Here is a 16,019-nt window from a genome sequence, read left to right as displayed (position 1 = left end):
CACAGAGTCGGCTCTTTCATGCATTCCATAATGCCCACCCTAAGATTAGCATTGGTCAGCGCTCCTTTGAGGCTTGCAAGCCTTGATACGCGATTCATGCAATAGAGGGAGACATGTTGTTGGAGATACCATATGCAATTTCAGATTATGTATGATGTGTTTTGCGCTCTTTCGGGGCGTGCTAGAGAGGCTCCAAGGGGCCACGAGACTCCATCCACTCTTTTTTATGTCAGCATTTAGACAGAGCCTCCTACCATCAGGTGTTTTGTATGGAGGGCAAGTGTGCCCAATGTGGGGATCTTGCACGACTTACATCTGTCATAGATGATGGTGATGCCATTGGGATAGTTACATGGCAATAGTATGACTACCATACATACACAGGTCTTCGAGGTGGAACATCTCGTAGGTTATAGCTCACATCACATAATGCACCACGTCCTTACTTCATGCAGGCTTTTAGGTCCGCTGTGTATCCATATGTGCAGCATGCGCATCACGCAAAGTGGCAGGATCGTCAGTTTTGTGCTTGCCTTGCCGCCTTCCTGATTGGCATTGTGGTCTCTATCATGGATTTTGCAAAGAACTACATCTTTACTCCACATCAGGAGATTCAGTCCAAATCTACTTCTCTGAGCAGGTATAAATGATAATAGTTTGATAACTTTACATTTGCTTTGTATTTCTAGACACATTATGCAATTTCATTGTTTCATTCAATCTAATATTTTTAATTGCTCTTGAAGGTGGAAATCCTCGTCCATATATCTTATCGTCATGCAGAGGCGGCAGTTGATAGAGTGGAGAGCTCTAAGGACTCACGAGTGATCATACGTGAGTACTATTTCTACATCAGTGAGATGATCGCTCACATGGTGTGTAGTTTGTGCAACATTGTTTTCAGCGGCATGATAGATTCCTTCATGAGCGCCACATCTCATTCTCTTCTTGTTATATTTGGTCGGATGGTTGTGGTGCACAATTCAAAAGCGCACGTCAGTTCTTTTGGTTGTACAAATGGCACCATAGTAGTGGCATACCTTGCATTTGAAGCTTCTTTGAGTCAAGGCATGGAAAGGGAGAGAACGACGGTGCAGGCACTTATGTAAAGCACGCTCTTTGGCGATATCAGCTTTGACGCAACAGTGATCGATTTAGAGATGCTAGACAGGTTGTGAAGTGTTGCTCACGGCACATGGCACATGCCTCATCTTCAAGTAGTGGATGCTCAGTGAGGAGGTTCTTTTGGTGTGTGGATAGCTAGACATTGATCTCACTAGCTAGGATTGTGACGCAGTAGTAGGTACGCTCCAGTTGCACAGCATTCGAAGCACCACATCTAGGGAACCCACTATCTTTACTAGTCACCACTCATGCTTTTGCGATTCTTGTGTACATGGTGAGTGGGTAGATTGCACCATGACAAAGTGGGCTGATAGGTGGATACTACAACCTCTTTCACCATCATAGGGTATGACCACATCGAGTAGCTCCACTGATAGCTAGGCCACACAGTTCTTAGATGATGTTGATACTCTCGCAGATTACTTCGCTGAGGGAGATGACTTTGCAGTTATTGTTGAAGAGGGAAATGCAGAGGGAGTTGACTATTATATTCTTAGGTGCACCAAGGCAAAGTATGTGCTTCAAGAATCCATTGTGGATGATTATGGTGAGGCATATGATGCTCACAGTATGGTTTTTTCATAGCACTATTTCAGCAGCTCCATGGATGTGGGCCCTACATTCATTTTGTACAGTATGAGTGGCCGAAGGTGTCCATACACTACTCCCATCTTGTCCTTATTGTGAAGCTAAGGCTAGAGAGGATTGTCAGTAAGAAGAAAGGGAGCACCCCTCGTTGGTGTTTGGATCTGGATGAGCACGAGATCATCACGGAGACAATCTGTAGAGTAGAGTAGGAGTTGTAGACCTTGTAGATGATATTTGAGTTGCTTATGTAGATGATAGTTGTGATGATGAGTGTTAGAGATGACCCCTACATTCGTGTTATTTACCATTCCACCCTTTTTGCTCTTTCGATCATTTCTATTCTTATACACTCTACTTCATTGATATTCTATATTACAGTGGTGTACTTTCCCTTGTTCGTTTGATGTTAATTTTTAAAATTGCCATTCATAAGTTTTTATTTTGGTTTATCATTGACTAATTTTATTAAATATTGACGGTCTTACTTATACATTGTTGGGAGACAAGCAAATTGGAACACCTCTATAGCGATGTCACCCAAAAGTGTTGAAAGATAACTACAAGAACACCAAAATCTTTGGAACCCTTTGAAACACCACAAGTCCGATATAAGAGCAGACCCTTGGGAATTTACCAGTCGTCGCCCACCCAAGAGACTATGTCACATAGGAGCAAAAACCCTACCAAAGCATGGATTTACAGCACACGCCAACCAATGCATATGAAGACAAGAGCCTCTCCTTTCACAATTGAACAACACAAACCCACAACTTCAACACCGATTCCACAATTCATAGATACATGCACTCTGAATCTATCTGCACACAAATTTGCCACTAGGCTGCCATAGCCATAACCCTGCAGAGAACTAGTCATAACCTGAAGAGCACAACTCCAATTGGGACACTTTATAGCTTGAAAGGAAGCTTAAAAAATGACTGTCAAGAAAGCCGAAGATGGCCCAATTTGAATCTACACGCTGCTACATGCAAAATTGATGCGAACAGGGAGCTGTCCCGGTACGACTACACGTAGAGTAGGCAAGGCGGGAGCAAAAACTGCAACAGAAACCATCAAGGAGGCACAACGAGCTCAAGCCTGAAATTTTTTGGAGTTTTGCTGAACTTTTTTAAGTTTGTACATGATTTTAAGTTATATACAAGTCTCCCTTCAAAAAACTCACTCATGGGCACTTATAGTAGCCCGACAATTGGCGCTAGACTAGCGACTTGTAGTGCATGTACATGGGCTTGCTAAATCAAGATAAAAACCCCCACAAAAAGAAAGCCCACACACACTTTTGACATCGTGTTTTATGTCCATATGTACAAATTTACAAAAAATGGGGTTCTCAAAATGCGTGCAACATAGTTTGCCAACCCCCTAGTCTGCTAGAGCATTCATGCTCAACAGTAGCATAAACATGTTGTCCACCTAGATCAAAAGGCCATGCAACATAAGCACAAAATGCATGAAGAAATACCATCCATATCAATTCTCTCACTCCCAATATCAAAGCATAAACCATATGTAGAATCGAAATCCTCGTTAAGCATAAAGTATTCTCAATAGATACCACATAGATACACCCTTTCATTACTATAGCATGCAAGGAAGCCTTTAACATATCATCCAAAATACCTTCAATTTTTACCTCAGCCATTTGCATAGCCTCATGCATATCCATTTCATTCTCTCCACTCTTTATCAAGCCTCTATCCAGTTCAACCATACCATGCTTGATAGGTAAGCCATCTTCTATATATACATTAGGCTCCTTAACAAGAGGATCAAACAAGGTAGCATCAACCATATTCACAAGAGGCATAACAAGAGAATCTCCATTATTTCTATATCTTCTAAAACCTCAATATTCTCTTCATCAACTAAGGCAGAATCACCGACACCATCATGCACGCCATGAAGCTTCTCATTGATAGGGTCCTCATCAACAACACAAGTAGTTTACTTAGTTGCTTCATCACCCTTTTGCATACAATCACCCAAAGCATATACTTGAAAACCCTCATCAAACACATCACCATTTTTTCCATTGCTAACTTCCTTGACCTCCATCGTGTGATCTTTGACTACTTCATCTACACAAAGAGAACTCCCAAGAGTCAGATTGTATCACAAACATACTCCTCTTCATTAGAACATACATTACAAGCATTAGCCATGTGACTTGGATATTCAAAATTCTCATTTCCTTGCATTTGAGACTCATTCATGACCATGGTAGCTGTTAACCCTCACGGCTCACGGACACCCCATCACCTACGATGGACGTGTATTATGTATTTGGTAGAGTCGGGTACCGGGCTTGTCGGTCCAATAGGGAAAGGTAGAGTGATCGCCGATGAGAGGCGCACTTTAACTTGGACATTCAAGGGATTAGTTGGTTAAGCATGGGCGCCCAAGTGTGAATGGGGTGAGCTCCTATAAAAGCCAACTAAACCTAATTTTTACTCATTCTCTCATTTGTGCAATTGAAGAGTGCTCTTGCTCCATCTCCATCTTCTTCTTCTTCACCTCCTTGTGTGTGTGTCTGAGAGAGAGAGAGAGGGAGAGTGTGTGTGCGATCGAGCATTACGAAGGCACGACGGCGGCGAAGCGGTTGAGCGCGGCACGACTGCAGCTTCTTCTTCATCGCGGCGAGGAATCCACCACGAAGGCGAGCGTAGAGCGGTGAGTGACACACCCTTTGTTTCCTTGAGCTTGCTAGTTTAGGCTTGTTGTGTGCTTGGAGCCGTTTGTGGCTCGCATACGGTGTATTGGCAAGTCCCTTGCTTCGACAGTGCGGCAAGGAGCGCACATTTTTGGCGCCGCTGCTGGGGATATGCCCTACACTAAGCTCGGTTAGCACTTTACGCTTCCTTGTGGTGCAATTTCTATCATAGGAAAGGCAGGGAAGGAGTGTGTGGAGATTTCTGTTTTTTGCGTTTTCTGCATTTGCTGTGAAGTTTCAATTTCTGCTATTGTCTGCGTTTTTTCAATTTCCACAATTTCTGCATTTTCAAGTTCGACGTTTTCAATTTCTGCAATTTTCTGCATTTCTGCGTTTTTTTAATTTTCTGCAATTTCTGCATTTTCTGCAATTTCTGCGTTTTTTCTGTAATTTCTGCAATTTCTGCATTTCTGCGTTTTTCAATTTTCTGCATTTTCTCAATTTCTGCGTTTTCTGAAATTTCTGCATATCTGCGTTTTCTGCAATTTTTGCATATCTGCGTTTTCAATTTCTGTATTTTCTGCACCAAAAAGAAAAAGAAAAAGAAAAATTCTGGAAAAAAAATTTAAAAAAAATCGGAAATTAAAAACGCGAGCGAGCGGGCGGCCAAATTTTTCGAAAATAAAAAACGTGACTCTTAAAACGGACGGGTTGGTTTGTATAAAAGATAGATCGGGATCGTTTGCCCAAGCCCAAGCCCAAGCCCAAGCCCAAGCCCAGGCCCAGGCCCAGGCCCAGGCCCAGGCCTCAGTCCTATGATATATACTAGACTCACTCTTATAAATATACCCTACTCCCTCAAAAGAGAATGAGAGCATGTGGGACAAGTCCTCCACTCTCCTCCTTTCTCTTCCCACTTGCACCCTTAGACTTTCTAGTTTGGGCCTAGTTCCCTACTGGAAATTAACAGTTTTAGGGATTCCGAGAGCATAGAGTGACCAAACGGAGGGCTGTAAAGCACGGCACAACCCTCTGACCGATACGCTCGTTTCGATCTATCACACGGCCCATTCCACGACACGCTCTAAAAAATCTAGCAAAAAAACAAACAAAAAACACACTAAAAACTAGTCACAAGGCCTCCTAGAGCAGCTTTTTGACACCTTAGGGTATCAGAAGCACATGCACTTACGCTCTGGGCGGGTGCTAGAACACGAGCATATTGAGGGTGCCTCTGTTCATACGGACACCCATTACCCATCCACGATAAGCTCTAGACCCTCAGCGGGGACACAAGGTAGCACCACCCAAGACCCTAAAATAGCCGCTAGTGATTCCTCCTCCGACTCAGAAATCATGGAAGCATACCCTACCCAAAACACTGAGAGAGAAGGCCATGCACCTCCCGAAGCTCCACAGCCTAGTACTAGTATGTTTAGCCGTTTCATGGAAACATTAGGTAGAGCTACTCGCTCGGAACCTGATGCAAATGAAGCACACGAAGGGGGTGGGGAAGTGGACTCTCCTTTCACATCGCACGTGGACCCCACACCCCCAAAGAGTGTCCATGTGGATATCCTACCAACTTCTTACCAAGAAGGCCCTGTTGAGCTGCCTCCTTCAGAAGTTCCCTCTAGAGTACCGTTGGTGACAAGTAAAACCACGGGGAGCAACATTGCTTCTACCTCACAAGAAACCATTAACATGTCGACTCTAGAAGGATTGTTCATTAATGATCATTGGACATACGACCTCCACACTGAGGTGTTGACGGATCTACACTCTGGCCACGCCTACCATGTAGGATGGATAGAGATTGTACAATCCACCTCTAGTGCCACGAGCATCGAAGATCAACAGAAAATGATCTGTAATGTTATCCATGGCATTATTCAATCAGAAAGGGAAAACCGAGGGGTAAATATACTCTCAACTGGCCCCATGATATTTCTGGATACGAGCAAGGCTCAACAGCCTACTCTATCACAAATGGAGACTCCTCTAATGAGCCCCATGGACCCATCTTACGTCATTTCACCTGGGGTCTCTATGCAATCTGAGCCTCCGAGCGAAAACTTTAGCTTCCCTAACTTGGCTCAACCCTCTATTAAGGAAAACCCAGTGCTCACTCCAGGGATAAGCCTGACAGAGAATGTACCGATGATATCTACGGCTAGCGCAGTGCCACTACCTAGTGTCGTAGTACCTAATATGGGGCCTCAACCATACGTGCCTCTAGCCCCTTATGCACACATGGCTCCCACACCTCCAATAGTACCACTTGCTTACGCTCCTCGAGTGCCGCTCCCTAGCTCTTATCCGAGTGGACCTATGCCCGGTTATGTTCCATATCCTGCATCATCCACACATATGCCAAGACCGGCACCCGTCCCTCTCCCACATATGACTCCAAGAGTACCTCCACCGGCCCTACCTCCTCACATAGGTGACTTGGCAGCGTTTGCTCAAACCATAGGTCGATCTATCGCGGAAAATATGCGTCACGCATCTGATAGAGAGCCTAGAAGTAAGGCAGTACAAATTGCCAAACTCACGCAAAAATTCAATGGGGACGAAGATGCTAGAAAACACATTGAAGTGTTTGAACAAGTATGTGATTCCTTAGGGGAACGCAACGAACTACATAAGTGCAATGCCTTAAGCTTGACATTAAGTGGGAAGGCTGGAGATTGGTATAGGACCCTAAGGGTGGACGAGAAAACAATCTACCCTACCCTTCGAAGGTTGTTTCTAAAGGAGTACATACGAGAAGGTGTGCTTTGGGGTGTAGCATCTCAGCTACAGAAGGCTGAACGTAAGGAAGGAGAGTCAGTAAGGGACTTCATTAATCGTCTAAAGCACTTAAACTCTCGCTGCCCTATAAATGAGCGCTTCAACAATAACCAACTGCTTGATCGATTCATCCGAGGGTTGAGGAATGAAGGAATCTATAATGGACTAGTGATTAGAGGTATCACAACCTGGGAAGATGTCACTGCCAATGCAATCCAATTAGAGGACAACTTGATGATAGCAGGCATGAGGGTGTCTACTGACACGAGATCCACTAGCTCACAAGCCATTGAGTATGAACCCATGACTGCAAAGCCCATTGCCAATGAGCCAAAGGTATTTGAGACATTCTTGACAGACCTCACCAAGGCAATCCAAGAGTCTCTTAAGGATAACCGACCCCCTCAAAATAGTCACATGTATCCAAGAAGGGAGCAACAATGGTGTTCCATTTGCTTAGGTCCACATGACACTAGTGAGTGCCCTACGTTTAGAGTAAAATTTAATGGAACTTGCAACGCATGTGGTAGGTATGGTCACCAAGCTAAGGATTGTTTAATGATCAAACGTATGATGGCAAATAGACCACCTGTAGCCTGGACAGATGCACCTCGAGCTCCTGTATTGATGCCTGGACCACTTGTTGAGCAACTACCGCAACACATGGTCCCTAGATCTCAAAATGTTGTACAAGCTACACCGCTACCACCTCCTGTGCTAGGACCGCAGCCCCCGCATCCAAGAGTCGCCCCTATGAACCAAGTGGGTTGCGAGCCATCTAATGCTTATGCAGATGGTTGTGAGGAGGAAATAGACACGAGTATTGCCTACGGACTTGATACATTGGAAGAGTGTCCTATATACTACATGGAAGATTGTTGGGGGCAAGTCAAGCCGGTTTATCAAGCTACTGCTCTCGCATCCAGAGGTCAAAATATCAACACCCAGGCTAGGAGGCCACCTCTTCAATGCTACGAGTGTGTTGGACCACATCCAGTAGCGGAGTGCCCTATTAGGCTGCAAAAGAATGCTGCACAGATGCAAATGAATCAAGGGAGCACGTCTGCAATGCCAATACTCACATGTAATCGTTGTGGCATAGATCACTTGATTGCCCAATGCCCCTATAACCCAAATACGCCTAAAATCACACCCCTGAATTTGGTCGAAATTGCTAGTGTGACATCGCCAATACCACTCGTTGCACCCGCTTATGCGATTACACGGTCCATGCTTCAAGGGCCAGGACATATCCTCGAAGAGAGAGATACCGCGTCAGTTATCCAAGCAAAGAAAAAGAAGACACGAAGGAAGAAGTCGCAGAATACGGAAAATTCAAAGCCAAGTTCCAAAACAAACATAGGAACAGGAGATGACCCCGTGTATATGAATGACCTCGAGGATGATTCAGATTCAGTCGAGACAATGGAGACTAGAACCAATACCACAAAGGGAAAGACCGACAAGGAAAACCGTAACATGGGACCAAATGAAAACCGAATGAGAGAAAACCATAAAGAGCCTCTGAAAACACCACAAGTGTTTCCAAATCCAATCCAAGACCCCCAAGATAATTCGCAGGGGCAAAAAGGGAAAAATCGTAAAAAGAAGATTGGGACATACCCAAACCCTGTAGACGAGATTAAGCAGGTGAAACATCTAAGAGGTTTAGTGGAGGAGACTCAAAGGAAACTAGAACCAGAACCCATGCAGGTCAAAATTCATGACACAGTGTTTCCCACACAAGTTCATCCACCCCACATGAACCATAGACCGTTAGCCATATCTAGTATCATCCAAGAAGGGAGTGAGGACAGGACATCAGAAAGTGAGCATACACCCTTCTTGTTGGAAAGGATGTTTAACGAAGGAATACCTGACCCCATTGAGGAATATGAGATTCCATCCTAACCAGTTCCTAGTCAAGGACCTACACCCTGCAAAACGCCAATGAATGTTGCCAAACTAGTGGACTTCATGTCTTCTGAGGTCCGAACCACGATCATAGCAAAGCTGTATGGAGATCCTGAGTTATTCCTTGCACTTCGAGCATTCCTTAACGGAGAGCTACAAAGGGATTACCGCAGTTTGCGCAACCAAATAGGCCTGACTCGATTATGATTGATGAGGAAAATCATGTGCAATCACTTGACTTACATGGACACGAGTCTGTGATCGAGGTACCCATTAACGAATTAGGGCAGTATTTTGAAGGCGACGAGTCTAATGCGAGCCTACCCATCACTACCAAGGGATTAACTATAAAGGGAATTCTTGATGGTGGTGCGGGAGTTAGCATCGTTACAAAAGATTGTTGGGAATCCATGGGAAAACCCCGCCTCAGTGTTACTAACATTGTGGTAAAGATGGCCAATGGTACCATAGCCAAACCTATGGGGATGCTCAAGGATCTTAAGATCAAAGTTCTAGGACACAAGGTACGACATACGTTCATTGTAATGGATTTCTCTAAACACCTTATGTCATATGAAATGATTTTAGGACGACAATTCATGAGGGAAGCACAAATGGTTCACGATTGGTCTAAAAATCATGTCTATTTGCAATTCCAAGACTCTGTCCTTAGAGTGGATTTGGTGACTGGTAAGGTACACCCCTTACGGAGTAAAACCATTATTGATCATTGCTCTGACACCACAGTTCACTCGGCCCCACTACAATATTGTTACACTTGTAAGAAGGATACAGACATTGGCCAAGATTCTCCTTATATGGATATCCTACCTGGGATGACTGAGTCGGCCAATGTGGATTGGGTCCACCTAGCAGCAGCCATAGACACTAGGGAAAATAGGGGGACGACCTGGGTAACACCTGAGGGGGATGAAATGCCTATACCCTTAAATATGCTGCAAGCAATGCATATCGCTTCCGACAAGACTCATCCTAATGTAACGAAGAAAACATACAAGTGGGTCCCTAAAGCTTCTTTAGTGACCATAACTAGTGCTAAAAAACAGAAGCCTTGTAAGAAACGTACCACTCGCTCCAAGAAAAGTAAGAAAATGTTGCGATGGATCCCTAAACGACTATTGGAAGCCCAAGGCTACTATCAAGGAAATGATCAAATCTAGGTGCCAAAACGTAGATTGTGCTCTTACCTATCACATGACCCAAGTGAGCCCAATCCCGTAGCTCCAAAACGAATCAATGATCGTGGAAAGAAAAAAATCACAGAATGCTACACACCCGCTCCCGAGCTAGTTTGGGTACCAAAGAAAGAACGATTTGTTCCACCTAGCTCAGGAAGGGGGGAGTCCCATGAAGCTTCTAGCTCCTCATGTAATACATCCATAGAGGTAAAAGCTTCTACACAGCCTCCATCTATAGTAGTGGACCTCCATGAAGCTACAAAAGAATCCACACCTCCCAGTGTTCAAGAATCACCTGATGAACCACTTCAAGTTCAATCCTGGGAGAGCACCTTACCACCCTTGCAGCTTGACAAGGCACCTAGGGTAATAACAAACTACTGGCAAAAATCCTCACCTATTACCAACTGGAACAATTGGTTTCAAAGGGTGACAAGCTCATTTCAAATGGTATGATTTACCCAAGGAAGGGGGGAGTGTTTGCTGACAGTCATCATTCATTTGTTTCCCTCTCAACCTTTTTCCCTGACCTCTCAATTCCAATCTTAGGGAATGTACATATTAAGCTTTATACTCACAAAAAAAAAAAAAGAGCAAGAGCAATTAGCAAACGAGTATGCACATTAAAGTCAAAACATTGACTCAGACCTACACATGTCACATCTGGTACAGTGAAACAGAAACCTATGCCATAAAACACCTTTGATCCTCATCACTTGAGTGATGGAGGGTAGGTAAGATTAGTACGATAGGAGTGTTTCTGTTTTAGAGTTGAGTGATTAGAAAAGTTCTCTTTTCCCACTGATGTGCCTCCTAGAGGTATTGTTTGTGTTTCATAGTGTGTACAGGAGCGTGTTGCTATTGATAGGATTTGGACCTTCATGGAATCTTTCTCTCGTTCACACTTCAAATCAAGCGCGACCATCAACACAAACAGGTGTTTCTTGTCCATTAGCATTGCCCTTATCTTTTTGCATCTATGATTGTCTGCTTTGATTGTGATTGGTAGCATAATATTCAGCGCATTTGCTTAGTATCAAACATTTAATTCAATGCACTCTTTTGTCATAATCACTTGTTTAGGTGTAAAAATCAAGCAGTCCGACTAAGGTAGTTTGACCAAGCTAGGTATTAGAAATCTTCTCTTAATACCATGGGGAATGCCTTCCTAAAAATCAATGGTTACTTAGGTTCTTAATCCGATTTAAGCAGCATTGTATGAAATGTACTAGGGCTTTCTAGTGGGCTTAACACTAGTGACCTTTAGCTTAAGTATTATAAAGGGAGTTTACTAATGTGATGAGCCTGGGGAATGTAACAGTGTTATATGACCCCCCAAAGTTACAAAATTTAAATGCTGAAAATGAACAAACAAAAAATCAAAGTGCCACAATGTAAAATTTTAAGCTGGAAGAGAAATCTCAGCTTGATTTGGTACTTCACTCACATGTATCGCCTATGGTACTAGAGCCCTAGAGGTTCCCAGCGTGGGCGCTTTTCTTTGAAAAGCAAAAAACCCAAGGCATACAAAATAAGCACCCACTTCAAAATTGAATCAGTGTGAAAAGACCTTGGGGGGTCAAAGAAAAAGTAATCAGTCAGGCGATGATTTCATGAGAAATTCCTTTTATGGTAGCTTAACTACAAGGTTTTCTAGATATAGCCTCTAGTCAGCCCTCGAACATGAATACTTGGCTCTCGCGATTAAACAACTTAATTGACCACAGAAAATTAAGAAGCTTACCCATGGTATTAATACTTGATCTCTAGTGCCTTTCGACCGTCAAATTAGTGACCCCAGACTTGTTTAATTTTTTACCTTTACATCTGTTTATGCATTTGATTACATTGCAATTTAATGTTCATTGCTAACAAATTGTTTGAAATTCTTTGACCAATCAATTTTTCTATCTAAAACTGCATATGCTTTTTAAGAGAATGCAATTACTGTGGCAATGTTGTTTGATTTTGCAGTGACTGAAGAAGGCTAAGGACATTCATCTCAAATGCTCTTCCACCTCGACGACCCAGCTTCAACTCAATAGCTTCCGAGGACGGAATCTACATCAGGAAGGGGGGCATGTTAACCCTCACGACTCACGGACACCCCATCACCTACGATGGACGCGTATTATGTATTTGGTAGAGTCAGGTACCGGGCTTGTCGGTCCAATAGGGAAAGGTAGAGTGATCACCGATGAGAGGCGCACTTTAACTTGGACATTCAAGGGATTAGTTGGTTAAGCATGGGCGCCCAAGTGTGAATGGGGTGAGCTCCTATAAAAGCCAACTAAACCTAATTTTTACTCATTCTCTCATTTGTGCAATTGAAGAGTGCTCTTGCTCCATCTCCATCTTCTTCTTCTTCACCTCCTTGTGTGTGTGTGTGTGTGAGAGAGAGAGAGGGAGAGTGTGTGTGCGATCGAGCATTACGAAGGCACGACGGCGGCGAAGCGGTTGAGCGCGGCACGACTGCAGCTTCTTCTTCATCGCGGCGAGGAATCCACCACGAAGGCGAGCGTAGAGCGGTGAGTGACACACCCTTTGTTTCCTTGAGCTTGCTAGTTTAGGCTTGTTGTGTGCTTGGAGCCGTTTGTGGCTCGCATACGGTGTATTGGCAAGTCCCTTGCTTCGACAGTGTGGCAAGGAGCGCACAGTAGCCTTCTTGCCTACATCCATCTTACTAGCATCATCATCTTTGACAAGAAGGTTGATATCAAAGCGCTTAAACAACAAAGATGGCATACATTGAGCATTCTTCTTGATCCCATTGTGCATATGGAATTCTTCTTTCACATGCTCAAGAGAATGAGAAACATGGAATTCTGCATTGTATATGTTGTCCATATTTATGTCTAAAACATAAGATACATTTGGCTTCACATCTTCTTGCAATCCAAGCTGCTTCACTCTCTCTAGCTTCCATTCCTTATGCTTTGCAATCCGTACTGCATCCTCAAATGTAAGTGGCCTTTTAAGCTCAACCTTTAACTTCAAATCATCCCTCAAACTTTGCATAAACATACACTTTTTGAGCATAAGAGGAGGATCATCACTTCACAAACAAACACACCATCTTCTCCACAAAGCATTAAACTCCTTGACAAAGGCATCTACACTTTGACCATCACATTGCACAAGTCCTTCAATGGAGTGCCATACATCCGGGTCCTCTACCTTCTTGAACTTCTCAAGAAAAGCCTTCTTTAATTCATCATATGTCATCACCAATGGAGGTTGAGATGATTTCAACCAAAACTTATACTCATCATACCATATCCTTGCATCCTCTTTCAAGAAAAAGAAAAAAATCATGAGCATAATCATTGGATCTTCCTTATTTGTCATCAAACAATACACATGGCTGCCTCTCAGAGAGAGGGCATCCCTTTTGGCCTATAAAAGGAGGCCATTTCTACACACATTTCACAGTGTGTGAAGTTGATGCAACAAGGTGAGCGTGAGGTGGTAAGAGTGAAGCAAGGCGGGAGCTCCATTAAGGGTATAATCCCTTTGTAAACTACTTCTTGTTTTGATGTACTAAAGCCATTGAGTGGCTGCTTTCCCGTGGACGTAGCCCACATTGGGTGAACCATGTATATCGTGTGTACTCTCTCTCTCTCTCTCTCTCTCTCTCTCTCTCTCTCTACTCTATAATCTCGTGTATGTAAATCTGTCTCTCTCCATTAAGTAATCTACTCAATTATCTATTTAGCTACGTCTTATTTCCTAACAAACCCGTCACCTCTGGAGCATATTTACGGAGACATAGGAACCTCTCCTTATACTCATCCATAGTCAGATCAAGTATGTCCACCTCTTTTTGCTTGAAGCCATAGAACTATAACTTCTTCTCCATATTGTACTGAGGAGATCGTCGGACGAGTCTCTCTTTTGCTTCTTCTTTCGCTCTTCATACTTCTTCTTTCACCCTCCTCCCCATGCAGGTGGTAATGGATCTTCGTCGCCCCCATGATCTCCACTTGAATTCCTCCATCTTCAAATCGTTCATCATCAAGTATTCCCGTACCATTCTTAAACCATTGAAGAACATTAAGATCATCAAACTTAGCCGCAGATAAGATCAGCCCGCTCCTTCAATTGTTGTTCGTAAGCTTCCATCTTTACCGTAGAATCAGAACGTGCTCTAATAATACTTGTGATGAGGCACGGGAGAGATAACTTGAGAGATAGAGAAAAATAAACATAACACACAGAGTGGAGCATAATAGAGTAATTGTATTAGATAATTTGAATTATAAGAGGAGCGTAGCTCGATTCATTCACCCGACCAGCCCCGAGCTATTGTGAATGGAATTATTTCTCACTCTCACTCACAATCCCAATCTCACACACACTCATAGTCACACTCTCGTTCACAATACCATTCTCTCTCCCATAGCTTGTATATGTAGAAAAAAATAGGCATGCTCTTTGTTTGATGCATGACATGCACGAATCTCCACCATAAAGTCGGTTTGAAAAGCAACTTTCTCTAACTTTAACTCAACGAACCAAAGATAGGCAAAAAAGCTATACGAAAGGTGGCATCATGCAAAATAACCAAAAAGACACTAAAAATATCTATTATTACAAAAATATTTAAAACATAAATCTTTTACTTTATTTTATTTTATTTTTTATCTTTTAAGACCTAAACTTTAAGGCTGTTTTGTTCCCCATGATTAGCATGACTACCCCCATCAGAAAGATTAAAAGAGGTTTTTCTTTCTTCACAATCAATGAGAACATGATTCTCAATCATCCAATCAATACCAATGATTACATCCTGCACACCCATATCTATAAATAAAAATTACCTTTATGTTCTTGACCATTCAAAGAAAAAGATAAATTTTCAATTAGCCCCTTTGTGAAGCTTTTGTTATCGCTGTCAAACTCCACATATCTCTTAATGTCTTGATTTATCCTCAAGTTTAATTTCTTAACCAATTTAGAAGACAAAAAGCACTGTGTACTTCCCGAATCGATTAAGAAATTCAATTTCTGATTTTTTATTTTACCCACAAACTTAGACAGAGAAGCTTTTAGATGATGCATAGAAGATATAAGACACCCCAGAGGAGGGTCAAATGACTTACCTTTATCCTCTGCTTCATCGATAGTCTCTTCTTCAGTCATCTTGGCTCAAACCGCCTTATCAATCTCTTTGTTCAAACACTCATAAGTCCATTGGCCTTGTTCTCCAAATTGAAAAACATTATCCAAGCCCTCGAGCTCTTTTAACACCAGAATGGTAACCTAACAGGACATAAAAGTGTCCTTTCAGGGTTTTGGGAAAAATTTCCAAAACCATAGTAGATCCACTCATTTTGAAAAATCCTTTCATGAGCTTATAGTTCAAGAACTACTACATATGGAAAAAATGAGAAACTTGTAATTTTTCTCATCTCTTGGTCACTACAAGCCTCCAAAGTTGATGGACCAGTGCATTTTGCCCAAAACAACAATTTCTTACGGTTGATTGCATATAAATAAGAGTGGGGATTTTTGTAGGACATGAGATAAAATGCCCCGTTAACTTCAATGGGTTGGTGACCAAAACATATGATTACTTTTACCTCACTAATTTGTGTTTGGGCGAAAAAAATAGGTACAAAAAGTTGCATTTTTTCCATTCTACGGACCTATCATCAAAGTTTCTATAGTCACGCTCAATACATATACTATATACATGTTTTCTTAGTTCCCTTTGGGCCTTTGGATTC

General features: G+C 42.7%; 1 pseudogene; it reads left to right on the top strand.

The window, feature by feature from the left end:
• Window positions 1–1,195: 1,195 nt before the first annotated feature.
• On the top strand, window positions 1,196–1,922 carry LOC147434241 (uncharacterized; annotated as a pseudogene).
• Window positions 1,923–16,019: the final 14,097 nt, after the last annotated feature.

Source organism: Adiantum capillus-veneris, chromosome 19 (genome assembly GCF_014529385.1).
Source record: "Adiantum capillus-veneris isolate H3 chromosome 19, ASM1452938v2, whole genome shotgun sequence".
Taxonomy (NCBI): Eukaryota; Viridiplantae; Streptophyta; class Polypodiopsida; order Polypodiales; family Pteridaceae; genus Adiantum; species Adiantum capillus-veneris.
The sequence above is the reverse complement of the archived record's forward strand: the minus strand, read 5'-3'. Positions and strand labels throughout refer to the sequence as shown.